Source organism: Callospermophilus lateralis, chromosome 1 (assembly GCF_048772815.1).
Source record: "Callospermophilus lateralis isolate mCalLat2 chromosome 1, mCalLat2.hap1, whole genome shotgun sequence".
In the NCBI taxonomy this organism is placed as follows: domain Eukaryota; kingdom Metazoa; phylum Chordata; class Mammalia; order Rodentia; family Sciuridae; genus Callospermophilus; species Callospermophilus lateralis.
This window is the reverse complement of record NC_135305.1, coordinates 5,930,470-5,958,197: the sequence shown is the minus strand read 5'-3', so window position 1 is coordinate 5,958,197 and position 27,728 is coordinate 5,930,470. Positions and strand designations below refer to the sequence as shown.

The 27,728-nt window shown below is 53.3% G+C and overlaps 1 protein-coding gene across 9 annotated transcripts in view; it reads right to left on the bottom strand.

Annotated features, from left to right (window-relative positions):
• Prkag2 (protein kinase AMP-activated non-catalytic subunit gamma 2) overlaps window positions 1-27,728 on the bottom strand; it is a 259,423-nt gene that overhangs the window by 188,806 nt on the left and 42,889 nt on the right. The gene's annotated exons all lie outside the window — the stretch shown is intronic.

Below are 27,728 nucleotides of genomic sequence, written 5' to 3'. Positions count from 1 at the left end.
TTTTGGTGCTGGGGATCCAGCCTAGGACTAGTGCTGTACACGGAGCCACACCCCACCCTCATCTCACTGTTGTCAAGTGTGCCATGGAGTGGCACACCCACTCACACTGCTGTGTACCCACCACCATATCCATTTCTAGAACTTTCCACCTTCCCAAACGGAAGCTCCATACCCACGAAACACTCTGTTCCTCCCTCCCCCGGCTCCTGGCAACCACTGGTCCACGGTTTGTCTCTATGTCTATGACTATTCTGGGTCCTTCATGTGAGTGAATCGTACAGGACCGTCCTCCTGTGACTGCCGTAGCGTGATGCTTTGAGGTCCATCTGTGTTGGAGCACGTGTCAGAAATGCCCTCCACTTAGGCCGATTGCTCTTCCTCTGCACTTACAGGCCACATTCAGCTTATTAGTCATCGGTCAGGGCCACTTGGGCTGCTTCGACCTTTTGGCTACTGTGAATCATGCTGCTGTGAACTTGAATGTTATGGGCTGAACCGTGTCCCCCTCCACCACCCAAAGTGCCTGGGTTGAAATCCTAACCTCTAGGACCTCAGAATGGGAATGCATTTGGGGATAGGATCTGAGTTAAAATGAAGTCATCGGGGTGGGCCCCAATCCAACAGGACTGGTGTCCCTGTAAGAAGAGATGGGGAGACAGGCTTGCCCAGAGGGGCCACTGGGTGATGACACAGGGAGGAGATGGCATCTATAAGCCGAGGAGAGAGTCCTTGGGAGGAACCAACCCTGTCCACATCTTGAGCTCAGGCCTCAGCCTCCAGATTGTGAGAAAATGAGTTCCATCCTGGAAGCTGTCCCTGGTAGGTAGCCCTAGCAAGCTCCTCAGGACCCGCTGTGAGTCCTTTTGGGTAATGCAGAGTAGAACTACTGGGCACTGGGTACCTCTGTTCAAGATATTTTGTGTTCTCTAGAGCAGCTGCGCCATTTTCCCTTCCCACCCCAGTGCACCAGGCTTTCGCCTTCTCCACATTCTAACCAGGACTGACCTGCTGTTGTTTCTTTTTTTTTAATATTTATTTTTTAGTTGTAATTGGACACAATACTTTATTTTATTTATTTTTATGTGGTGCTGAAGATCAAACCCAGGACCTCACGCGTGCCAGGCGAGCGCTCTACTGCTGAGCCACACCCCAGCCCCCTTCTGTTGTTTCTTATGGTAGCCGTCTTAAGGAGTGAGGTGGTATCTTATGATATGTACATATCTCTACATGGTTTATTGGCTTTCTATAATCTTTGAAGAAACACCCATTTTTAAAATAGGACTATTGGTTGTTGATTTGTAGGAGTTCTCTAAATATTCTGAACCTTAACCATTTAACAGATAAGTGATTTGCCTATATTTTCTTATTCTACAGGTAGCCTTTTCATTCTGCAGTTTTTTGACGCAGAGAAGTTTTTACTTTGATGTATTTATCTGTTATTTCTTTTGTTGCCTGTGCTTATGTTGTTGCACCCATGAAATTAGTGCCAAATCTAATGTCATGAGACATTTCCCCTGTGTATTTTTCTTTTTCTTTTTTTTGGGGGGGCAGGGGGTGGTGGTGCTAGGGATTGAAAACCCAGGGCCTTGTGCATGCAAGGCAAGCACACTACCAACTGAGCTGTATCCCCAGCCCTCTTTCTTTCTTTCTTTCTTTTTTTTTTTTTAGAGCTGGATATTGAATGCATGGCCTCATACATGTCAGGCAAGGGTTCTTCCACAGAGCCATATCTTCAGCCCCCACCCATATCTTTTTCCTAAATGACATTTAGGGCTTTGATCCATTTGGGGTTCGTTTTTGTATTTGGTGTAACTCAGGATGTAGCTTCCTTCTTCTGCACATGGATAGCACCATTTCCCAAAATCATTTGACCATAAAATATCAGCATTTATTTCTGAACTCTGTTCCATTCCATTGGTCTATCTGTCTATTTTTATGCCAGTACCATGCTATTTTTTGTTACTGTAACATTATGATAAGTTTGAAATCAGGTTGTGTGAGATCTCCAGTCTTGTTCCTTTCCTGTTTTTCAAGATTATTTTGGCTATTTGTGGGTCCCTTGAGATATTCTATGAATTTAACGGGGGGTTTTTCTACTTTTACAACAACAACAACAACAAAAAATCACTGGGATTTTGATGTGGATTGCACCAATTTTATAGATTGCTTTTGGTACTACTGACCTCTTAATGACAGGCTTCCAATCCATGAACATGGGATGCATTTCCATTTATTTGTGTCTTCTTTCATTTTTTCAGTGACATTTTGTACTTTTTCTGTGTACTTTCTCTGTCCTTGGGGTCCGGGCCAGCTCTCTCTCTTACCCAGTTCTGTCTTGGGTCAACTAGTTACTTCCTAAGCCTGTTTCAGTTCATCCTCCAAGTCTCTGCTTAAAAAGTAATATCTGAAAATGTGAGACAGCCTCACCCTAAGGCCCAGGGGCTCTGCTGCAGAGCTGGCATGGCCTCCAGACCTGGCAGACGAGAACCCACTGGTGAGCTGGCACAGCTTCCATGCTCAGCACTTCTGGTGACCTTAATTTAGTGGCTCTCAGCCATGACTGCATGTTGGGATCAGCTGGGGATCTTGGGTCCTCCTGTAGAAGTGAAGTTGGTTAGTTTCTAGTTCATCAACGGCATTCATCCAAGCTCTGTCTGGTGGACAGTCACCAGGTTCCCATGGGGATTCTCTGGGTCAGTCATGGGCAGGTGCCCTAAAGGCTCCAATCCAGGCACCACAGTTTTTCTGACCTCCACAGGTTTACTTCCAAAGTGCTCTGCACCTGAGTCCTCCTTGCACAACAGCCCAGGCAGAATGTTTGTGAGTTTTCAAACGTGGTGGTGTGTCCATGGGCATTCTGCTGGAAAACCATCTCAACTCCTCATCTAAGGGCACTCCCCAGGGACCATCCACTCCTGCCCAGGGAGCTGGCCCACTCCACTTCAGCTGCTCAGGGACAATCCCATCTCATGCCCCGCCCTAGCAGGAGCCTGGCACATAGCAATTGGGTGAATGGCCCTGCCACTGCTGCTCTCCGAACACTCCAGCCCTGTCCCTCCTCGGGGCTTGGCTCCTGCTCCTCCTGCCCCACCCTCACCCCCAAATTCTGGTCCAGAGCGCACTCCTGTGTGCCATGCAAAGTCCAATTCACATATCATCTCTGGCTAGACCCACCCTCAGGCAGAACTCATTCCTCTTCCATCTGTGGCCCAGTGCCTTGGGCTTGCCCTGTTGCAGGGCACCCAGCACTTGAGGATCAGCACCTATCAGTGTTATGGTTTAGATGTGAGGTGTCCCCCAAAAGCTCACGTGGGAGACAGTGCAAGACGGTTCAGAGGAAAAATGATTGAGTCTTAACCCAATCAGTGAATTAATCCCCTGACAGGTAACTGAAGTGGTGGGGTGTGGTGGGAATTAGAGCGTGGCTTTGGGTACACATTTGCATCTGAAGAAGGCAGTCTGTTTCCTGATAGCTCTGATGTGGACTGCTTCCCTTTGCCACCCTCTCCACCATCATGTTCACCGCACCTGGAGCCCTGGGGAATGGAGCCAGCCTTCTGTAGACTAAGACCTCTGAAATCCTGAGCCTGCAAATAAACCTTTCCTCATCTACAACTGTGCTTGTTGGGTCTTTAAGTCACAGCAGAGAGAAAGCTGACTAAAACACTCAGTTTTACTGTTTCTCTCCAGGAGCCTCCACTCCAGCAGGGCGTCCACTCCAGTGGGGGGAAGGGGAGAGCTAGTCTCTGCGGGGCACTGAGCCTGGCCTGCTGCATTTGAACAACCACGTTGCATTCAGATGGACCCCTGGACGGAGCCCCCTGACCCCAGGTGCCTGTAGGGTGCTGCAGAGTGTGCTGCTGGGCCAGGCAAGCATCGGGCTGAGCAGCTGCAGCTGGCTGGGTGGTGAGGGGGAGCCGCTGGGTCTCTAATCTGGGGTTCCGTGAGCACATTCCTCTCTGGGTTCAGTCCCCACCACCCCTGCCATTTGCTCAGTGGTGGCATTCACAGGCACAAGACTTTCTACGAATACCTGTTCCTCACCCAAATGGACAATGACCCCAAGAGGCACGATGAACTGAAACAGTTAGGAAGCAACTAGTTGACCCAAGAGAGAACTGGGTGAGAACCACGGGGGCCAGGGATCAGTGACTCATGGCAAGACAACCTGGAAAGAGCCGAGCCCAGGAAGCCCTCACCTTGGGCACCTGTGGGAGCTGCCACAGGTGCCACACAGCCATTGCTGATCAGAACAAACTCATGAAAGCATCAGATGGAGTGGCCACTGTGGGGGCCTGCTCCTGGGCTCTGCGCCAGCCTGCTCGGTCAAGCGGCCTGGCAGGAGTCTCCTGACAGGCAGTGACCCACTTTGCTGGACGCTCCCCTGCTCGTCTCCCAGTGCTCACCAAGACGCACGCACACCTCGGAGGCTGGTGTGGGACGCGCTCTCCCTGCACACATGGCAGCAAGCCCACTAGCCCGTGGAATGAGCGGGCCCTGGCCTCTCTGCCAGTCTGTGTTCTGGAAGGCCCAGCTCCCGGAGCTGCCCTGTTCACACAGTTCCTGAATTCTCAGCTCCCTCCTTCTGCTGCTGCCCACGCCTGGGCCCGGTCCTTCGCTCCCTCACCCGCCCTGGGCCCTCAGGAACGGGGAGGGCACTGCTCCCCTGGGCTGCGTCAAGGCCTCCAGGTGCAGGAGACATGACGTCAGCCAGACCGAGCCTTCGCACCCTGCTGTTCTTCACTGTCTACGCCTTGCACGCAGTGTAGACTTTGACCACATGTTCTGAGATGATCATCAGGGTCTTTGGTGAAAGTTAACTCTCAAGATTCAGACTCAAACGTCACCTGTCAGGAACACTTTTGGACAAAAGAGAACAGCCCCAGATTTAGAGGAATTTCCTAAGAAATAAGCTAACCTTAATATCAGCTCATTGAATTCTCCCCACACTCACCTATCTTTAGATATCCAGGAAAGGCCAAAAGTCCACCATATAAACAGGCATTAACAACAGAACCATCATGAATCTGTATTAGTGTCTTTCTTAAATCTCACAGTGGTGGCCTCCTTTGGTTTTTATGGAAACCCACATGGGTGGAGAGTGACGCCACCCCCGTCTGTAGAGGAAGATACTGAGGGGTGGTATAAGCCATTTGCCCAACGCCTGGCAACCAGACAGCAGCAGGCAGGTCCCATCTCTCAGGTCCGGCCACACTCTTGGACCACAGCTCTTGGTAAGACTCCTCCACCTCCCTGGGGTGGCTCAGTTCCAGGGACAGAATAACAACTTGGGGTCAGAGGTTGTGCAGGTCCGGAGCTCTTTCATGCAAAATGAGTGTCTTAGGCACAGCGGGACCTCAGGGGAAGATGGAAGGAAGGATTCACAGCTCAGAGATTCATTTCCAAGGCAGCTTGGGGTCCTCTCCCTTTAAGTGCTTCTTTGTAACTAAAAGTAACTGACGCCAATGTCGCTCTGAACAAAAAAGCAGCAGACATCCCACCCCGCAGTGCCGTGCGTGGCTTCACAGTGAGCTCCATTCTGCCTCATCAGGAGTCTTCAAGGCAGCTTCCCCTAACCCACACGTATCCCCAGATTTTCCCATGAGAAAATGGACTGGTCACATTCACAATCAATGTCCAGTTTCCGTGAAGGACCAGGTCCCCTGCGCCCAGGCGACGGGGCTAGTTCAGCGTGCACTCAGCAGACACAGCCTGATCTGTCTCTGACATTCTCTTACAGGGCTCTGCTGTTGTTGCAGCTGGGAGCCCCTGAAAGGGGGCTGACACAAGTGCCGGACAAACAGAACAGCGGCCAGCCTCAGGGGCCATGCCCCACGCCTCAGCAAACGTGGGGTTTTCCATGTCAGGGTTGTGGTACAACATTCCTGCTTGATTCCCAGGGAGGAAGAAACACATTCAGGATGACCTTCGCTCTCCATCCCGCTGAGCAGACCCAAGAACAGACTGCCACCTGGAGCCACCCTGGGCTTGAGCTGGGGTCAGGATCCCTCCAGGCACGTGCCAAGAGCCCCTGGTGGCCCCTGGGCGCCTGTCTTTGCCCCTGGCCATTCGCAAAGACAGTGAAGACCAAGGTCAGACCCTGCTCTGCTGTTTGCTCTTGGGGATCTCGAGCATGTCTGAACTTTGGTTTTCCATCTGTCAAATGACAGGGTTTAACTGGATAATTTCTGAAGGTGGCTCTTGGCTCACACAGCCTCTGTTTTTACCTGTTGAGCTGAAGAGCAGGAGGGGTCGGGAGCATTTTAAAGGAGTCCTGCTCAGACCCAAACGCATTTCTCACCTCCCTAGCTTAGTCGTAGAAATAACATCTCCTATCCCCAACTAGCCAACAGTCTGCACCACTCTCCAAGCCGCCGGCGCGTCTCCGTGGCAGAGAGCGGAGGTGCTGCCCTTGGTGAGCCTCACGGAGGAGGGAGTCCTGGCCCCGCACTGCCGGTCTTGCCTGGCTTCTCGAATCCCAATGCTTCCAGCCTCTCAACTGAGGTCTAAGGTCCTCAAGCCCAAGCACCAGGACTGTCAACGCAAATGCCCAGGAGAATCCTAGCAGATGCGCATGGGATTTCAGGAGCCGAGTGTGGCTTCCGCAGGTTCCCGGCTGGACCTCCCCTCTCTGGTCCTCTTGCCTACCCCAGGGTCATGGACATGGTTGGCAGGCAGCTCCCATGGCTTTAACGGCATCTGAATCTAAGTTGACATCGTGGCCTTCAGCCCGCCTCCGGAGGTGATGGCCACGGCAAGCCCCAGGATGGGAGGCACGTGGGAGGCGTCTCCAGACGGGCCAGGCTTGCGCAACCCCCGAAAACCACCAAACGGGCAGTTCTTGGTACTGGTGGGAGGCAGGAGGTGGCCAGAGCTACGGTCAATTGGAGCCTTTGAGAAACTCCACATTATATAACCACTCTCAGAAAAATAAGGAACGAATACTGAATCACTGGAACTGGGCAAGAGGGGAGGGACAGTGGCCAAATTAGAGAGGGCCTAAACTTAACTCTCAGGGACATTCCAGGGGAGCTTGTTTTCCACAGAGGACATCAAGGTTTCTGACTGCTGTCTGAGAGACTTCCTGACGTAAAAAGGAAGAAAAATAACAACAACATCACCATGCTCACTCCTGTGGCCGCCCCCCCACCTAGTGGGCTTTAAGGATGGCCCCCACCCCGCTGGTGTCCACAGGTCCTCGTCAGGCCCATGCCCTCAGTGGCCTTCTCCTGCCACTGAGCTCAACAAGCTCCTTTTGTTTTCTCCAAACCAAGTAGCCACAGCTTCCCCGGGCCAGGTGGTCGGGAGACCCAGGTTCTCCACTGACATGTGTGGCCAGGCACCTCCTCTCCAGACCTGTTTTCCAATCTGTGAAATGTGTCTGTCACGCTTTCTGTACCACAGAGCGGTGGCTCTGGAAACCAGACAGGATATGAACAAAGGTCTGTCCTCTGGTGTGAGTCCTTACACCACCGGGCATCCAGAGGGCCACTGGCCAAGGTCAGCTCCAGCCAGATGCCCAAGGCTGTGGAGAGGGCACAGGAATCGTCCAGGGCAAGTCCACCTTGGAGGCCAGGGCGGCCCTCCCACTAGACCTGAGCCTGAGTGTGGCTGAAGAGACGGAGGGGACACTGGCTGCCTCCGGTCGTGACGGAGCCGTCATGCCCCTCTCCCAAGCCCACCTGCGTGGTGACTCTAAGGAGGGGTCCCGGGGCGCACTGCTGCTCCTGAGCCTCCAGTGCTGCTCCCTCTGGCCATCCTCTCAGCCTCCTCTGGACCAGAGCTACACGGGGCTCAGGAGACCGGCCAGCCTCCTACAGCTGAGGATGTTGTGCAGAAGGACTCTGACTTGCCCGGGGCTCTCGTGTCTCTGGGATGCCTGAGGACCCCCGCGTTCCCAGCCCTGTCCTAGCTCAGGTCCAAAGTAGCCTCCTCCAAAACAACCATTCCCAGGTAGAGTCCAGCCTCTGCTAACCAAGAGGTTAGGAAGGAACCAACCAAGGTACCAGCCTAGTTCCTCGACTTCTTCCAGTCTGAGTCCCTCCTCAAGGGGAGAGTGAGGGACAGGGACCCGCCCAGGGGACTGACTGAGTGACGGTTACAGGAGTCTGGATCAGTCCTCAGTCAGGAAGGAGGGAGGCGAGTGCCCACGGAGGTCCCAGGACATGCAGATGTGACCGTCACGCTGTGAGATCTCTGCAGCCATTTCGCTTTGGGTCACCCAGAAGCATGTTTCCAGCTCCCTGCAGAGGGCTCCGCCCGGGCTGCAGGTTGCTGCTTCTACACAGAACAACTCAGAGCTCTGCAGGTGGCATCGTAAGGCCCAGCCAGGAGACGGGGAAGGGGTACTATGGAGCAGAGGGCTTTGGACTGCACTGACCACGTCCAGTATGGAGCCGGTGATGGCTAATTTCATGTGAAAGCTTGGCTAGGTCGTAGGGTCTACCAATTGAATCATGGAGACACTGATCTCATCATGGCTGAGAGCTCATTTTGTCAACGTGGTTAAACATCTGTAATCGATTGACTTTACCATGATGAGGGTGGGCTTCATCTGATCAGCTGAAGGCCTGACAGAAAAAAATTGAGATTTCCAGAAGAGAAAGTTCTGCTTTAAGACCACAGCATCTGCAACCTTAGCTTCTAGACTGTCAGTCTGTCCCATCAATTTAGGACTTCCCAGTCCCAACTACACATGAGCCATCCCTTAGGACAGATCTCTTGTATATATACTATGTACACATAGTATATATTGTACATAATTAATGCATTACCATGCAATTATGTATCTCCTTAATATGTGTGTATATTAAAAAAAAAATAGGCCCCCTCTCTTTCTCGTCTTGGCTGTTTCCCTGGGGGCCCTTCCTGCTACAGAGCCCATGGCCTCCTCCTCCTGAGCTGAAGGAGAATCCAGGACAATGAAGGTAGCGCTGAGACGCCCTCGGGCTCAGTGAGTGGGGTCTTTTTGTTGGCAGGCGGCACCTTTTCTTTGCCAAGGGTCCATCATTACACCAAGGAAACAGGTGGACGAGAAAACAAGGGAGATGGGAGAGGCTGACCGGTGGGCAGTGTTCGGTGGAAAACAGGAAATCTCCAGCCCTGTGTGGAGGGGAGCAGCCTCCCGGGGCCACAGCCTCACCTGCCTCTGCCCTCCGAGCCCCGCCTGTGACGTGGGCCATCGCTTGCACGGCCCAGGCTGGGAAAGAGCCCGTCAGTGTCTGTCCTGGCGTCTCAGCGCACTGCTCTGTAGCAGAGTCTCTTCCTCCGCCCACACCGCCCACCGTGCGCAGGGAGGACCGTCCAAGTCCCCTGAGGGCCGCTCACTCCTCCACTGCGCCAGATCCACAGAAACTCCAGCAGGGGACCTCCCATGGCGGAACCGATGCTGGACAAGGGCTCGCAAGCTCGTTGAGGCTCAGGCCTGAGCAGGGTCCTCCCCAGTAGAGGGTGCGTGTCTCCGAGGCGCCAGCACCTCTGTGACCTGAGGGAGCCTAACTCTGCTTCCTGGTGTCCCTCCTGCAGCTTTCTTTAGGCATGGACCCAAACCACTTGTGTTTGACCCTGTGGGGGCAGCAGGCAGGGCAGCAGGGCGACACCTTGGGGAGCCTCAGGTCTGACCCAGGGCCCTTTGGGGGTCTGTGACAAATGACGACAAATGACGGGCCATTACTTTCCACTCCCTCCATGTGGAGTTTTTCCTATAATGTGAGGGGCCTGGGGAACCTCGCCGTTCCGTAGAACCTCAGTTATTCACACGCACACCTTTCTAACAGCACCATGGATGAAGAAGTCTGAACAACTCTGCCGACTGAGCTTTGGCACGGTACGGGTAGACTCCAGAAACACAGGCACTAACTCTCTGTCCCCAGATGCCACTGCAAGGGCAGAGTGACGGCTACCATCCCTTTCCTCTCCTGGCTGTGGCTCTCTGACCCCGTCTTTGTACTTTATCCCAGAAATAAGCCCTGAGTAAAGAGGTCAGGACTCACCCTCTTTACCACCTGGGAAGGGGCAAACGCTTACTCTCACCCTCCATCGCCCCTTTGTCCCTCCCCTGACAGTGACTGCTGCTCTGACCCGCCTCAGGCAGCTTGGCGCCTGCCAGCCCCAACGTCCCCTGGCCACCATCAGTTATACCCTGGGGCCAGCACCCACCCCCTCCGAGTTCTGTTCTAGTGATGCTGGTCACATCTGTACCTGCCTGGCCCTGGCCTCCCAATGCCAAAACCCAGAGCCCCGGCAGTCAGGCGATCTCACAGTTGGAAACTCCAAACTCTTCTGGGTCCCTCATGTCACGGGTGGGTCCTGAGAGGTTTTAGCAAGTGCTCAAGGCGTCACGGCAGAGAGGTGACCCAGGCAGAACCAAATCCTGCTGCTACAACTCCTAGCCGAGGCCTCTTTCTGTCACCCCAGGCTCTCTCCAGCTGCTTTGGGCTTTCTAGCCTGGGTTTCTGTTCTGCATGAGGGTAGTAATGACCACCTTAGGGTCTGCACGCAGTTGAAGCTGCCAGCACAGGCCCCCTGCACCAGGCGCAACAGGAGCGCCAGTCGCGAGGTTATCTGGGCCAGCCTCTCATTGGCGTCCTTGCACCTATCTTTCCTCTCGTGGCAGGGCCAAGCCCTTGCAATGAGTCACTTGCCAGGTTTGTCTTTGTTACTATCCAGGAACCTATTAGCTTGAGACCATGGCCATCAGGGTGGGCCATGGCCAACAGGGTGGGCAGTGGCTCCAAGCACTTTCCAGGACCCTCATATCTTCCTATGGACAGAAGTCAGCAGGCAGGGCACAGAGGGGTTCCTGGGAGACTTCTGACAGCAGCAGGTATGTGCAGAGCAGCTGGGGCGGGAGGTTGTCTGTCACTTCCCTTCTGGCAGGACCCTCAGGGCCACATTGGCACACGCTCTGGGCAGCTCCTAGGTAGGACACGCGGGTGGGCATCTAGGAGAATCAGCACCTCCCACAGAGCCTCCATGCCCTGACAGGTCCAGGAGACCACACTAGGCCAGAGTCCCCTGCAGGAAAGGTTAATGACACTTAAAATGACCACATTGCTAGCTTTTTAGTTTTTTTTTTCTTTTTCGGTCCTTTTTACCTACTTAGTGTCTGTTGTTTAAAAAGATGGAATGAGCCTGTGCCCTCTGTGAGCAGGGCCTCCACGCAGCTCCACCCCCACGCTATCTCACCTGGTGACAGGCTTCCATCTCTCCCCGTTTCCTCCTCGGAGACAGGAGGTATGGGGGTCTGAACCTGAGAGCCCCTCCCTCCAAGTTCTGTAGCCTCCCACCCCCAGAGCACGCAGCCCACGCCCAGTGCTCCCTCATGTGAACAGCATGGTGGCAGGACAAATGGCAAGAAGTGACAGAAGTGACAGCAGCCAGGCTGAGCAGAGGGAGGCAGCGGTGACTGGTGGAGCCCAGGGTCTGGGGCAGGGGCATTGTCCTGTATGACTCTACAGTGGTGGACAGAACCCAAGAAATGCTCACCAAGAGTTAGCCCCAGGTGAATAACGGGCCTTGGTTAATAATGGTGTAACTGGACCGTCCCCTCCCTTGTGACCAATGTGGTGCACGGAAGGGGAAAGTGGGGGGGGGGAGGTGGCACAGGGGACTCTCTGGACCTCCTGCTCAACTTTTCTGCAAGCTCAAAACAGCTCAAAAACATCAGCAGCTACAAGAGATCTATTAATAAAAAAAAAAAAAAAAAACTAAGGGCAGCAAACAGTCAGAGATGGCATCAATGCCATCTGCCAACAAGTCACCCCCCTACTGGTCCAGGCCTCCACCCTCAGATGTGACCTCATGGGGGGGCCCTGCCTGGAGCCCCTCAGAAGTGCCCGTGGTCACCAGTTCACTAGGGGCTCCGGCCCCTGGAAGGCAGGGAGCAGGTGTGTTCCCACTTGCAGACCCAGTCACGAGCCTGCTGGCCCCTCGTCTGTGGCCCACCCTTCAGGCAGATGATCAGTGAGGCACGTGAAGCCCAGAGACTGACTGTGTGTCTGGACTGGGCAGCCAGGAAGCTGGGAGAAGGGTCTGAGAAGTAGACCCCCACCTCTCAGTCAGCCCCCGCCCACTCCAGGCCAGGGCGTGGGGACCTGGCAGAGGCTCTGCCTTCCTGCTCCTGGGAGAGGCTGAGTACAGCTGGAATCCTGAGGAGCCCAGCACAGCTGGGGTGGGGGACAAATTGCAGACCCCCGAGCCACTGGGATATTGGCCGAGACCAAGTCGGGGCAAAGTAATCCAGTTTCCTGGTGGTGGACTCGAGGCTGTAAATCACGCCACCAGTGAATCCAAACAGGGACATTAGCAGGTTTTTTTTCTTATTTTTGTTTTTGCTGCCAACAAACCCATTCCGTTCTGGAGGGCTTGTTACATAAGCAAGAGGGGGAGGAGGTGCCAGGTATGGGCCAAAGTCACCAGACTTCGCATCTTGACAGAGCTGTTGAAACTCAGCTGGGGCTACAGTGGGGAGTCAGGTACAAAAAACAGGGGTTGTTTGGGCTTTGCTTTTTCAAAAAAAAAAAAAAAAAAAAAAGAAAAAGAAAAAGCCTGCTTCTCACATCCCAGGAACTGGGACAAAACTCATCTTTCTGGGCAGAGTTCGGGCCTGGTCTCTGAGGCGCTCGGCTGGGAAGAAACTGCCTGAGCCCATCTCAGCTGTTCTCAGCCACTCCCCAGCAGAGCAGCGCGGGACCAACTCTCCCTGAGAAAGCACAGGAGACTGGGTTGGGAGCTGTGTGAGGGACACTCCTGGGCCCAGAGGGCCCCCCCTCAGGAGGTCTGTCCCCAGCACCTGCATTTTCACTCTCGGGTGTCACGAGTCGGTTGTCACCAGTCGCTACAGTCTGAATGCCTCTCCCCAAAGTTCACCTGTTGGAAACTTAAATCCACAAGACAATGGCATTAAGAGGTCACCTTTGGGAGGTGACCAGGATCAGAAGAGGTCGAGAGCCCCATATGACATCAGTGGCTTTCTCAGAAAACGAGAGACCTGAGCCGGTACACGTGCCCTGTCTGACCGTGTGATTCCCCTCCACGTGTGGCTCTGAGAAGCCAGGCTCTGAGACTTCCTAGCCTCCAGAATTGCCAGCCAAACAAACTTCCAAGCGACCCAGTTTTGGGTGTCTTGTTGTAGGGAAATGGCCTGAGACACCGGAGGATCCCAGAAGCCTTCCAGACAGTATGCTTTTGCCCTTCACGACTAAGAGGTTCTGGGGACATCTCCCACCACTTGTGCAACACAGGGATCCATGTCCCAGGACTCTGACCCTCCAGATGGCCTCAGGGAGCTGACATTTTGAGTTTACTGGAAGACCAATGCGTCCTCGGAGAGGTCTACCAAGAAGAAAGGGAAACATCCCAGCTGGGGAAACGGGAGCTGCCTAGGGATGTTCCCGACTGCTACAGTCCCCTCTTGTCTTGCCACATCCTACTTCCATGGTTTAAAGGATGGGATGAAAAGATTGCAGTAGGTCAGTTCTCCCTTGGCTGTCCGTGTGCCTGGCCTAGAGAGAAGAAGGGACACTGAGCAGGCTGTCATGGGCGGAGACTCCTGGTGAGTGTCTACTGTGCGCTGGACCAGAGGCCACCCCTGGCCTGGCAGTTCGAACACCAGGACATAGCCTTGGCCTCCTTTCCCTTTGTCACTATCTGGTTCCAGCCACCCGACCACACACTGCTGGAGCAGCCGCTAACCCTCCAGCCACCAGGCTGCAGCCAGTACCAGTGCTGCTCTCAACAGGGGCTCATGATACCCTCAAGTTTAAGGTTATTATATACAAATAACCTTAAAGGTAACACAGGAAGCAAGAATTCCTTTATAGAGAGAATTTGCAATTTAAAGTGCTTTGGATGGTGTTTGTCATATTGGAGTTCAAGGACACACCAGTTACGATAGGGCTGGGGCTGCTGCTCAGTGGTGAGTGCTTGCCTAGCATGCCTGAGGCCCTGGGTTCCATCCCAGCACCAGAGGGAGAGAAAAGATTGTGCAGAAAAAAATGTTTATAGAAAATAGAATAAAATAAAGGGACCTTCTGTGTCACAAAGTTGGAGAGGTGCTGGCCACACTACACTTTCCTACCTGGATTGAACTGACCCCTTTCAAATCCTGTCTATTTATATCCTCTGCACCCTTCAAGAACTAGCTCGATTCTAGCAAATTTATACTGAATTTTCTGAAGAGTTTGGATTGAAATGACCTCTCACTCCATTCACTCCCCACGGCCCATTTGCTATGTACATATATCAACCTCATCTCGGGGTAGACTCTGAGCACTTCGAGGACAATGGCTCTGAGATCCCATTTTTTTTTTTTTTTTAATTTGGTAAGAAGTAAATTCATCTGATTCAAACACCCAAACAAAACTTTATGCAATTGAAGAGTCAGTCTCACTTCCATCTACCTGTGCCACGTATCCAGAGGCACCACTTCTAGTTGTGTGTCTGGCTAGAGCATCGTTATGCAAATGCAAATATAAAGAGCACTCCTGCTTCCTAAAGCAAACCTCCCTCCCTGTTAGAGCATGGTCCTGCTCCACTTGCTTATCACTTTGCACATCCAGGAGTCTCCCAACATCAGCACATAGATTTTGTTGTTGTTGTTGTTGTCTGTGGCATATTCCTTTGTATGACACACCCAGTGTTGCCCACCCCCTTTTAGGTGATTTCGATCTTTGGTCTTCTCAGATAATTAACCTGCAATGAAAACTTCAACTCATGGTTCTAAGATAGGTGCCCCGGGCAACGTGCTTGAGATTCCTAACAGATGCTGCCATGCGCCTCCTCAGGGTTTCCCCAACCACCTCACCAACCGATTATGTTGCCAAACTTCTGGATTTTAGCAGGATTGGTAGGAAACGGCATCTGCGTGACCCAGGTTTGCACCTGTTTTAGGTGGTCTTTGGTGGTTGGTTCATCACAGCACAGAACAACTCTAAAAGGCAGAGACCTGAGGGACAGGGTTTCTCAAACTGCCAGTGGGACATGGGTCATGAAATCAACAAGGCCAAATAGGGGCTGTTTCTGTTGTTGTTAAGAAAACAAAAGCAATGCTCCGGGAACTTGCCTTACATGTGTGTCCACCTGGGTCGTGAGGTGCAGCCAAGTGGCAAAGCTGCTGGGGAAGTGGCCGGAAACACGGCCTGTGTGGTGGGCTGTGCGGAGCTGGCCGTGGTTAGTGCCTTCTCTTCCTGGACACTGAAGCTATGTCCCCTGAGAGTCTGAATCTATCCTGTCACCTGAGTCGGGCTGCTCTGTTCTGACCAACAGAAGTGCAGCAGCAGCAACCTCACTCGATGCCCCAGGGTCTGTGCGGAGGCGCCCTGCAGCCCGGCTGCAGTGTGTATGTGTCCATCTGTGGCTGTCTGACTGCCCTGAGGGCCCACACCTCGGGAAGCTCAAGCTCACCACGTGGGGCCACACTGAGAAGGTGCCGCACAGCCACTCCCACCCAGCCGAGAGCTGAAGGAGCCTCCAGGACTCCAGCCTCAGCCCTCTCTCCGAGCAGGGCTGCCTGGCTCCGCAGGCAATCTTCAGCTGGGAGAGATGGCTCCAAATGACAGGTTTAAGTTTGGGGTGGCTGTTATGCAGGAATATATGACCAGAACGCTACATAATCTTCTGAAAGTTACTCAAGTTTCTTAATCTAAAAAATAATAGGCATTCCTATCAGACAGTGAGTTAATATGTGAAAGTCTATAAATACATAATGCATTGGAGTTCGCACACAAAGAGATAGTGGGGATCATTTAAAGTGCCAGGTGTTACTTTAAAATGCTGAGGCTGACGTGAGGGGCAGGGTGCTATTATTACAGAGCCCAGGGGTGTAGACAATAGACTCTTCTTTCTCAGAGCTTTGATGGAGGAAAGGGGAAGATTCGGTCACACCTGCATACCTGCCAAGACCCATCCCAGACAGAGTGAGAGGCAGATCAGGAGGCAGAACAAGGGGACATGTCAAACCGTTGGTGAAGCTAGGGACATAAAAAAACATTCCTGTAAACTCATAAAACCCTGGGGGTGCTCCCTGATAAGCACCCAAATTGCCCAAGTGCTGACTTCTTCACTTATTACAAAAAGAAAGTGAGAGAGTGCGAGCGCTAGCAGGAGGGAGGTAGGAAGAAAGGCAGGCAGGCAGGCAGAGGGCTGGGTGGTGGCCTCTGGTGGGGGGTGGGAAAGAACAAAGGCTCTTGCAGTTTTCCCTGCCCACTCTTGGTGACTGCACTGCAGATCCCAGCCAGCCCTGGGCACACTGATCATCTGAGGCTGATCTGGAAGGCTGGTGTCAGGAATGACTAAAGGAAAGGGTGAATGGGGGGAAGGGGGGAATCTTGGGGGGATTTAAAAACATGACGGAGCTCCTGGTGTCCTTATTCATCCACATGCCCACCAAGACCCATGCTGTGTCTGGAATCCGCAGGGTTCACAAAGATAAGGGGTAGCCTCTACCCCCAAGGGTCTTAAGGTGGAGAGGGGACTGAGTGCAAAGAGACATGGGGTCTCTTTGGGGGTGACGGAGATGCTTGGCCTCATTAAGTGATGGAGGCCACATGACTTGGTGCATGGATCCCAGCCCATTTAAAGCTGCAGACTTCGCGTCGTGGGTTCTGGTGTGTGTGCTGTACCTCAGCAAAGTCAGCCGCAAGGTGGTGAGCGTCACACCCATGGGCGGGGAGAAGAAAAACAAGCAACTACAGAATTTGGGGCAATGTGCACACCATGAATGGACATGAAGTCAGACAGCCATGGATGGACCATGAAGCCAGGATAGTGATTGTCCTTCTGCTGCACTGGGAGCAGAACTTCCAGGAGCAGCAGAGCATGGTGACAGCCACACTTCATCATTTAGCAGATTCTCCAGTTCCACTGGCCTCTGGTACCAAAGTACCTTGGCTGGTTACACTAACAGATAGGGCGCAGTGACCCCTTCCTCCCCAACCAGGGAGAAACAGCCAGCATGGACCCTTCCAGAGCCCAGTTTACACACACAGCTGCTGCAGATCTAGGGAGAAGGATTGCCACTAGACACTAAACGTCCCCAAATGTCCCTAAGGTGAATCTCTGACAGCGTGAGAAGTCAGAAGCCTCTTCCTAGATCTCTTGCTCAGGTAACGGCAGTATATGAAAGGAAACCCAGAACTCATTCAGCTGAGTCCTTCTCTGAACTGGTGGGATACTGGATTGATCTCAGAAGACCCTAACGGCCAAGCAGAGAGGAGAGAGAAATTTGGACGGGGTGGAGATGGTCAAATAAGAAATGCTTGGGTCAAATGTATGAAATATGATGTGTCAAGAGCTTTGTAATGTTTTGAACAACTAATAATAAAAAAAATAAAAAAAAAAAAAGAAATGCTTGGATAAGGCCAGTTTGGGAGTGTGGCAGGAGGGACCCCAGACTTTCAGGAAGGACCAGGGGGTGGAGAAGGTAGGGTTGCCCCTACTGCCTTCTCCCTGTACCCCACTGGATTTCCCTCCAGCCAGGTAAGAAGTACAGGGACCACCAGGCACCCAGAAAACCGTGGCTATTCAGCAGCGGAGAACGCTGACCACCACTGGCTTCTGGTCATCGATCTGGAATTCTTGCTCCTGTCATTGTGGGCTTGGTCAAAATGGCAGTAACTGAGACCGTATGGTACCTGCAGCCAGAGCCAGGGTGGTACTCAGGCCTGACGCTGTGGAGGGCACTGGGAGGGACTGATAGGTGGCGTTCCAGGTGAGGGTGGCCGGGAGCTCTGTCAGGTCTCTGGATTAGCCACAGTACTGAGGCCTTCACAATTGTCGAAAAACACTCTCCTGTTTTTTTTACAATTACATGGTGATCTCCTTATCTCTCTTCATGAGCAAAACTGAGAGAGGTAATTTGGGAGGAAACTGCTGGACTCGCTGACTAGTGGGACCTTGGACAAGAAGGTCCCTAGCAACCTCTTTAGGGACGTGAGCAGGAGGGAGACAGAGGCTCTTCTCCTGCAAGTCTGTCCCAGGGTCTCCAGGTAAAGCTTGCTTCCAGCCTGCAACTGCCACTCAGCAGGAATGTCCGTTTTGCCAGGACAGAGGCGTGGGTGGCGGGCGTGCTGGACACTGGGCCTGGGGTCTGTGGCTGACGTCTTTTCCCCTCCCTCAGGAGTGGGTCCGCTCAGACAAGGATGCTCTTTGGAAAGGAAAAGCTGGGGTCTTGGGAAGCCTCCTCCCTCCGAAGTCTCCCCTCAGGAGTGACCCTTGTAAACACGGCCACCAGATGGCAGCGTGGCCTGATGCCCTGACTGGACAGTAGGGGAGAGCTGTTGGGGGGCAGCTGGGGAGGCCCCCAAGGGGTCTGGACAAGGAGCACCCTGAGACAACCCTAGGCCCTGGAGCACTGGGGAGGCCTCAGACCCACTGCCCAGGCCTCACGGGGCACATTCTCTCCCCATCCTCCTTCCCAGCACCCCCCCCCACCCCTCAGCGTGTGCTGGAGACCAATTGGCAATCGCATTTCAAGGCTGTGTGATTTGAGCAGATAAGTGTGGGATGACTCAGAGGGAGTGGGTGGTGACAGATGCCTGCAGCCAGCTTGGAGCCAGGCTTGGCTGGGTCCTGGGAATAACAGGCTTGGGTCTTGGCCCAACATCAAAGGCGAATCCCACCAGGAGGAGAGGGCTCCATTCAGAAGGAATGATGCTCCAGCCCAGACGGGACCTTCCCACATACCCCCACCCGCACACGAGCACAGAGTGAGTAGTAGGGGTCAGGAGAAGCCCTTTACATTGTGACATGAATCTTATGAGCCTCATCCCCAAACTCTGGCTGCAGGACACCTGTGTTGGAGGGGCGTCTCTGTGGCTGCAGTGGTCTCTCCACCAGCCCTCTCCATACAGGGAGCTGGCCTCCCAGGGCTGAGAAAATACCATTCCTGCTCTCCATTAAAGTGCAAACCCCAGAAGCCTACGTTCCTACCAGCTCTGACTCTGAGGTGGAAGAGCTGTCTGGTAGAGGAGTCCACCCCAAGCTCTCTGACTGGCCCAAGTCCTTGCCCAGGAGACCCACCTTGGAAGGGCTACTAGCATCCTGCCAATGCCGGGCAGAGAAGCTTTAGCTACTAGAAAACCCCAAGTGAAGGTGACCAGGGATGATGGTTCACTTGGTTTTTTGGGGTGAGTTGAAATCACCCTTCTGATGCTATTGGGGAAAATACTTCTAAAAATGTCTTTGCACTTTTCCTGCTGTGATAAGAACAGGGAGGGCTGCGTGAGCGGACTCCTGGCTGGGTTGTTGTAAAGCACCAGAGTCTGTCCTCCCAGAGCTGGGGACAGGGGAGAGCCCTGGCAACGTACCCCGGGGCCAGATCCAAAGAAGACCGCACACTGCTGGGGTTCACAGAAGAGTCTGTTTGTTGTCCCTGTTAGTGGGGTTTGCGCTGTGCTTGTGCTAAATGGAGACGCCCTTTTATTTGGGTTCCTTGTTGCTGCTTCCTTAACACAAGCCAGCCCAGGCCACCTGGCAATACCCAGGTGGACCCTGACCTGCCAGAATGTCTCAGTATCGCCCAAATGCTCAATCGTGCGAGCCCCAGTTTCACAACCAGCACAAAAACATGATTCTGCACGTGACTCGGCCAACACAGCTTGCAAATCAGAGAGGAGTCTGTACTTAAGGTTGAAATCATCAGCTGCGATGGGAAGAGGAGAAGGCCACCGAGTTTCTGAGGCTTGGTGCTGCTTTTCTCCCCACCTTCTGATTCAGAATTGGCTTCCTTCTGCAAGAAGAAGCCCTTGACCAACAAGGAAAGGAGAGCTGCACTGGGAAAGCAGGAGGACCCCGTCACCACCCTGGAGCCCCCAGAGAGTTCACTGTGGGTGGTGCCTGCAGGCCACGGCTGGCTCTGTCCCCACAGCCTCCAAGTGTCTGTGACCTTATTTGCTGGAATCTGCCCAGCAAGGTTCTTGCTTGCAGTGGCTAACAAACCTAAGCCATGATGCCCATGCTTGTGCTAAGACAGATGGCTGTCTCCCTTAAAAGCAGAATCAGACAATGAAATGCCACCACATACCTCACCCGCATAGTCGGATCATGACAAAAGCCTAAGTCTGCTGTGTCTCTCTCCCGCTTTCTCCCTGCACCCCACCATGCTGAACCTCGAAGTGAGAGGTGCCGAGGAAAGTGAGAGGGGAATTGATGGTTCCAGAAAGATGGTGACCTGAACAGCCACCATGACCTTCAGGATAAGGTCACTGTAGCAGAAACACAAAGGGACACCAAATGACTGGAGAGAGCAAGCCTGCACATGTGACAGCTGGGGCAGGAGGAAGGAGGGGACTGAGCCTTCACCATGGATGGGGAAAATGTGCGAGGCTGGAGGCCAGAAAACTACAGGAACCTAACGGAATCCAAAGCTGCTCACCTTCACAGCCTAGTGGATGATCAACGTGGCAAGACCCAGAGAATTCTACCAGAAGTTAGTCCATTCAAGGTCCTGCTGGGGAAGGTGTTTGCCAGTCCCAGTCGGGCTCCAAGGGGACACAACACATCCAAACGCTCGCCTAGAGAACTGGGCCACTGTTTACTAAGCATCTATTATGTGCAATGAACTGGCCCTTGGTGAGCTGATCTTCTTCATACCAACCCTGTGTGGCAGGTATCATGGTCTCCATTTTTATAAAAATGGCCCAGAAAAATGAACTAATTTGCACATGGTCCCAGCTTGTGCCTGGGAGAACACAGTCCCAAGTCCCATGCCAACGGACAGAGGTGTTAAGAGGGAACTTCCCTGGGCTCTTGGTCAAAGGGGACTAATGATCCAATTATAATTTTCTTTTAACTTAAATTTTAGTAATTGAGTCTTACAGTAAACCCCCAGGGTCCCATGTCACGCTCATGTTTTGCTCGTCTGCAAAGCATGTAGAATTCATGGGTCAATGCTCTTCACCAATGGTGCAAGCATGCCGAGAGTCGGGGACAGGCCCATGGATGCTTTAGAACCTGAGGAGGTGGGGAAGCTTAGAGACTTAAACCAGCCACATGGAGGTCCTTCCCGGGGTCTCGCTGACTCAACGCGCCCACTATGAAGCCAGGATCAAGTTTTCACTGCCTGACATTCACCTCGAGGCCCACACAGTGCAGCTGGAGGGATGGCTGTGGAGTTGCCAGAGGGCCTAGGTTTGAATTCCAGTTTGCCATTGACTGCCTTTGCAACTCGGTGAGTTCATCAAGTTCATGGAACCCCGATTTCCTCGTGTAGGAAAACCTCCCAGGACTGTCTTGGGAATTAAGATTAACATCCATGAAAATGCCATGCCTGGACCTGGTGCCTGGGGCAGGGTCAGAAAGTGGCTATATGAGAAATACAAGCAGTTAAAAGCAGTTTAAGAGGAAATAAGGAGACTAATCCATTAAGAAATTAAGACCCTAGCTGACTGCTCGGAGTTACCAGTCAGATTGATCTACAAGAACACAACTCAATATAAAATATTGCCTAGAACAAAACGCATAGCAGGCACTATGTCGATTAGCCCCACGCTGAGCACAACTGCGCTAAAGGGTTTGCTAGAAGGACAGGCGTGGTCTACGTGGCGTCTTGTGGGGCAAGAGACTGGGATACTTTCCAAGGAAAGCAAAAGGTCTACAGTTTGAACAAGAGCAGTGAGGGGCTTGGGAAAGTCCAAGGATCCCATTAGCTTCCAGCTGAGCTGAAACAAGGAACCGATCGAGCACCTGTGTTTCCGGGGCCCCTGAGCAGCCAGCATCATAGACGGATGAGGTTAAGACCAGGTGTCTTAGTCATGCCAGTGACTGATCCATGGGACTCAAAAAAGTTTGTTTCACTCAAGTATTGATTTCAATAGCGGCCTGAGCACAGGATCCAGAGAGGAGCCAGACCTGGGGTAACAAGGGACAAAGCCCCCAGCAGAGGGCTCTGGGCCACCCAACGCCGTCCACTTGGGACTGGGAGAACATAGTCCCAAGTCCCATGCCAACGGACAGAGGTGTGAAGAGGAAACTTCCCTGGGCTCTTGGACAAAGGGGACTAATGACCCAATTATAATTTTCTCTTAACTCAAATTTTAGTAATGGAGTCTTGCAGTAAACCCCTAGGGTCCCATGTCACGCTCATGTCCAGGTGACACCAGCTTGTGTGCAAAGCATGTAGAATTCATGAGTTCATGCTCTTCACCACTGCAGGCAGGCCAGAGAGTTGGGGACAGCTTCCCTCTTCCCGGGCCCAATTCTTGGGCCTCAGGACCCCCAGTGTGACTGCAGGCAAGGCTAAAAGGTTAGGTACCTTTAAATATGTGAGTTTGCATTTTGTTCATGAAGTAAATTTAACCTTTAATCCTCAGTTTCCTTCCCTGTAAAAAGGAATAATATTGGGAAAATTTTATCTAGTCTTTGGACATTTCCATGAAAATGAGGGAAGCAGCTGAGGAGGTCCTAGACCATAAGGCCACGTGGCCAGGCCTCTCTGGGTCAGGAAAGCAGACCACTGGGGCCTGGCCGAGGGGCTTGCAGGTCCCTGCACTGACTCAGCCCAGTGGATCTGTATGCCCCAGCCTAGGCGGCATGGGACCTGGCTGACTCTGCTCCCCTCACTCTCACGTGGTCCCACCCCACACACCTGAGACCCTCCTCTATTTGTTTAAGGCCCTTCTGCCTGCCTCCTGGTGCACCCCCAGGCCGGGGTGGTGTCTGCTGAGCTGGGCCCTCCACCACGCCCTCTCCCTGGCACTCACAGTCCACACCCCCATCAGCACTCCATCTGCAACCTGCTATCCCCTCTTGCACTATGTAATAGAGCATTCTCTCCCCACCTGGACGGCAAATCAGAGACATAGCATCGAGCCCCCATGGTCCTTTTGTAATTCCCACTGGGCTACTCCCAGTCACCCTGGCATAAGGACCGGTGTCACAGACTGTCTGCTGAGGTCATCCTTAAGCACAGCTAATGTAGCTGGTGGAAAGGGATTGGAGGGTGACAAAAAAAAAAAAACAGGACATAAGGACAGTAGCTCACTCCAGGTGCTCTCAGGGTCCGGGAGGATGAGGGCAGGGCACCGGGCGTCTCGGAATCCAGCCCTTTTCAGCTGCAGCTGGGCTTGCTGTGTTGCAGATTCGCCCAGCCTTAGGCCTCTGGCTCTCAGCCCCTGCCCTCCTGCCCCTACCCCAGAACAGGGCCTGCTGTCCTCTTGGCCCCTGCCCTCCTGAACAGGGCCTGCGTCCTCTCGGCCATTTCTGTCTCTTCATGTCGTCCCACAAATCAAATGAGCAACAAGTAAGCTTTTGAGAGCTCCATCCTCTGGCAGGAGACCCACCAACTTGCCAAAGTGTCTATGGTCAAGAGAGTCCCCAGGGACAACAAGGGCCGGAACCAAGGTGCCCTGCAGGGCCCCCAGCCTTTCCCATTTGGGTTAAATGGAATGAATGATGACTCAGGAAAAGGAAAGGAAGGTAGTGAAATGTCAACTTGCTAAGATTTCCGCTTCAGCAAGAGAACTTTCAGCCAAGTGAGGAGGAGCCCCAGTGCTCAGGACCAGCTGTGGGCAGTGTGGGCAGCTGTGGGCAGTTGAGCTCACCCGGCCAGCCTGTGGGGGAGGAGCCAGCCTGAGCAGAGGAACCGGGTGAACGCGCCCCTGCACGCATACCACCTTCACTGGTTATTCCCTTTAAGTCACTGAGAAAAAGTTATGTAAGGAGAAAACATACAGCTCCAAGGGAGAGCAGGAGCATCTTGCTCAGCCTTGGGGTATTTAATAAGAGCCTCCTGAGAACAAAGCGGATTCAGCAGCAGTCCTGCGTATAGAAGAGACAAAGCACCGTGAGAGGAAACGCGCCCACACCGGGCCATGCAATCTCTGTGATTTTAGGAAGCCAGCTCAGAAGGTCTGCTTACTCAGCCCAGGGGTGCCGAGGTCTCCTCTTCCCGGATGCTAGAAAGATGTAGTACGAGGTGCCGGGCTGCGATGCTGGATGACGGACGCAAGCGACGGGAGACGCAGCTCTGGCTCTGACAAGTCCTGCTGCTGCCCTCCAAAGGCCCATCCGAGAAGGGGTTTCCCAGCCCCTTCAGCACAGGCAATTTCTAGGGTTCGGCTGCTCTCTGGAGCTGCTACCACTGCACGTCAGCAACAGATGGGGACCAGGGCTGGGCGTGTTCCCAGTCCCCAAAGCAGCGCAACAAGCGGCTGGCAGACAGCATGAGCTGGCTTGAGACAGTGCAGGCGACAGTCCTGTTGGCTAGAGATGGATGGTTCACTGCTCAAAATGCAGGCAGAGCTGGGGCAGACACCCTCGCTGATGGGACTGCAGCAAACTGTCATTACCACCTGTGTCAGGGGCTGCCGGGGAGGCAACTACCACACAGACGCGCCAGCAGGAGGGAGGGCTGAGCCGGAGCTTTAGAAAGACAGGCGGCAGGGCGAATGGAGGCAGGAGCAGGGGCCGATGATGCAGCAGTCCAGGCGTCTGGGCTCCTGGTCCTCTGGCCAGCACAGCCCCCTGCACTGCACCCACCTAACTTCAGGCACCGGCTGGTTAACTTCCGAAGAAAGCAGCACGTTGGCTGCTGGACTCCCCGGGAATCCCTGTCCTCGTCGTATAAAGAATGCAGCTTTCTTTCTGGCAAGAGTGATGACTCCAGCCTCCCAAAGGGCTCTGCAAGTGCAAGCCCTCAGCTCCAGCCAGACAGTCCCCCGCCCCAGGAGGCAGCATGGTCTCTGTCTGTTTTCACCTCGCCCTTCATTTTCTGTTTTCTAATGCTTTGACATCTGGCGTCTTGCTGCTCCTGGAGGGACTGTCCCTCCCAGGGGTGGCTGATTCCTAGAGAGTCAAACGACTCACCTGTGAAGGTGCCTTCCCTCTGCAAACGAACCCATCAGAGCCCCACTCCCGCCCCCACCGCCTCTATCACGCCCTGGGCCCCATCCCTGTCTGGATCATCCCGGGGCAGGGAGCAGACCACTAGGTGCAGCCCACCGAAATCACTCAAGGAGCCAGTCCTGAGCCTGCCCACCCTGCCTTGCTGATCCTTCCCACGGGAGCTGCAGTGAAGGCACCTGTCCACCCTTTCCCCTGCCTTTCTCTGCCTCCAGACTGGCCCCGGCACTTCCTTGCCAGGCCCTGTGCGATGTTCTCTGCCTCCTGTTTCCAGGATCTGTGAGTGGGATAAACTTCTTCCTCCAGGACAGACATTCCTGTGCCTGTGTGTCCAGCTGCACCCGCTTAAAATGAACCCCAGGAATCCTTCAAAGGTTGCTCGAAGGGGTGTCCAAGCTGTTGGGAAGAAGACCGACTTGGATCATTGAGGAGGAAGTGGTGGTGGGGTCTCCACCTCAGAACCCTGCTGCGTTCGTCGTTTGGCTTTGCGATGACTTGAGTTCTCGGCAATGAAGGAAGCACTTCAGAGAATAGCAAGGGACCCACAGGGAAGAAGATCCCTTCAGGAGGCTTTGATTGGAAGGGTATGACTTTGTGGGCAGATTTGTGGTCCCAGTGGACTTGGCAGCAATGAAAGTTAAGGAAAGGTGGCTGTGGATGACGGATGCAGGAAGCCTTTACAGAGAGGTGACCGAGCACATGGCAGAGCTGCCTGCAGAGGCCCATGGATAGGTAGGCACTGCAAGAGAGTCCGGGACTCTGGGGCCTTCTCACAGGACTGGAAGCCGTGGTTTTCTTCAGGCTACTTGCAGGGTAATAGGCAGTCACTGTCCACAAATGGTCCATTCTGAGATCTAAGAATCCAGAGGTGGGGGACCTGGGGACAAGCTGTCTCTAGGAGCCAGGGACCCTGAGGCCTGGCCCCAGTTCCGGATGCCCAAACAGCTGATTGCCGAGAGTGCTATTCCAAGCTGGAACTCTGTTTTCTTGTCTGTAGCCTAAGCCTTGTGCTGATGATGTGCCTCCATGCCCTTTCCAGAGCCAAGCACCGCTATTCTGTGTTCAGAGTCCGGGCTCACACACTCCCGTGAGCCTCGATCCTTCCTCGTGAAACAGCCTGTGTGGAAACACTTGCTCTGTTTCTCTCCCAGGGCTGTGGCTGGGATAATGGATGAACAAGCATTTGGACGAAAATCAGCATCAGCTTGGGATGTGCGGGATTATTCTGGAACCAGAGGGCAGTGCAAGCACAAATGCAAGGCTTAGCAAAAAGCCAGCACCACGTAGCGATGAGTGGGGGGCCTGTGTCCTGCGGCCAGCCCCCTGGGCACTGATGCGCATGGCCAGCTAGAGAGCCGGCCAATCTCAACATTTCTCCTGCTGGTTCTGGAACAAGCCTTGCTGGGTGAGCTGGGCTTGCTTTATTTTGTGTGCTTTATTCCAAAGCCTACAAACAAGCCTGAGGGGAAAAGCCTAATTTGTTTTGCATGGAAAAGCTGAAAATGCCATGGAAATGGGTGCCACCGTCCAGAGGTCTCTGCACCTAGAGACAAGCACCCGAGAGTCACTTTGGGGGCGTGATGTTTTTCTGCTGTTCTGACAGCAATTCCATGTCTCATGCTCTGGTGTCAGTCGTTAGAAGACTGAGGAACACCAACAACATGGGGTACTGACTTCGCCTGCTGTAATCTCGCCCCCAAAGTGTCCACTGGAGGCTGAAATCGCTCATGTATCCCTTCGTGCTCTGAGCTTACCTGCTTTCTCTCCTTGGAGGTTGAAGTCAGCTCTCTCTCTCTCTCTCTCTCTCTCTCTCTCTCTCTCTCTCTTTTAATATTTATTTTTTAGTTGTAGTTGGACACTATACCTTTATTTTATTTATTTTTATGTGGTGCTGAGGATCAAACCCAGGGCCTTGCACGCACTAGGCGAGGGCTCTATCGCTGAGCCACACACCTGGCCCCAAAGTCACATCTCTTGAAAGACAGAGTAGATGGAAGATATTGGCCAATCCTGAAGAGCGTTCTTGGTCCTTGAATCAGTGGGGGTGGGGGTGGGGTGGGGGTGGAGGGGTCCCTTCCTGAGGCCTATCCCTCTGACTCCCCTCTCCCATTGAGGAATCCTCCTAGAGACTGTTTCCTGAGCATTAGTTTTTGCACTTTTATCAGACCAAAAATTTAAAAAATAAGCTAAAAAACGAAAACAATCAACAAACCAAACAAACCCACAACAACAACAACACCAAAGACAAAGCAATAACAAAACCAAGCCAGAGAACCTTCCCCGGCTCCATGCACCTATGGAACACACTACTTCTTCAGTGTAGGATACAGCCCCTGGGCACCCCACCCGGCCCACCCTCATCCTTCTGACCTGTCTGGCTTGCCCCTTGGCACCCCCCCGGACGCACCTGGGACTCCACAATTGTCCATTCCTGGAAAGCCTCTCCCCTTCCCCCAAGGGCACTTCCCTGGCATCCGTAGGTCAGCACCCAGCCCCTCTCCTGGAATTGACACGTTCCCAGTGCTGAGTGCTCTGCACATGCTCTCCGTCTTCAATGAGGCTCAGGGAAGCTGAGTCACCAAGGTTGCAAATCAGAGAACTTGCAATGCCAGGGTTCCATCATAGCTGGGTCTACGCCCGCACCCCGCCTGCCCAAGCCTGGCTCTGTGCCACGCTGTCCTAGCAGGTCCACCCCGCCTCTTTCATTGATTTATGTGTATCTTCTGTGGCCCAGGATTATTCTGTAATTAAAAAGAAGACTATGCTCACGCCAAGTTGAAGTACATGATGTAATGGGAGTTGTCAAGTTTGCTCTGATAAAGTCACATGGTATTATGATATTACATAACAAATAGAGTGACTTCGAGAGTTACAAAATGACAAGGTGA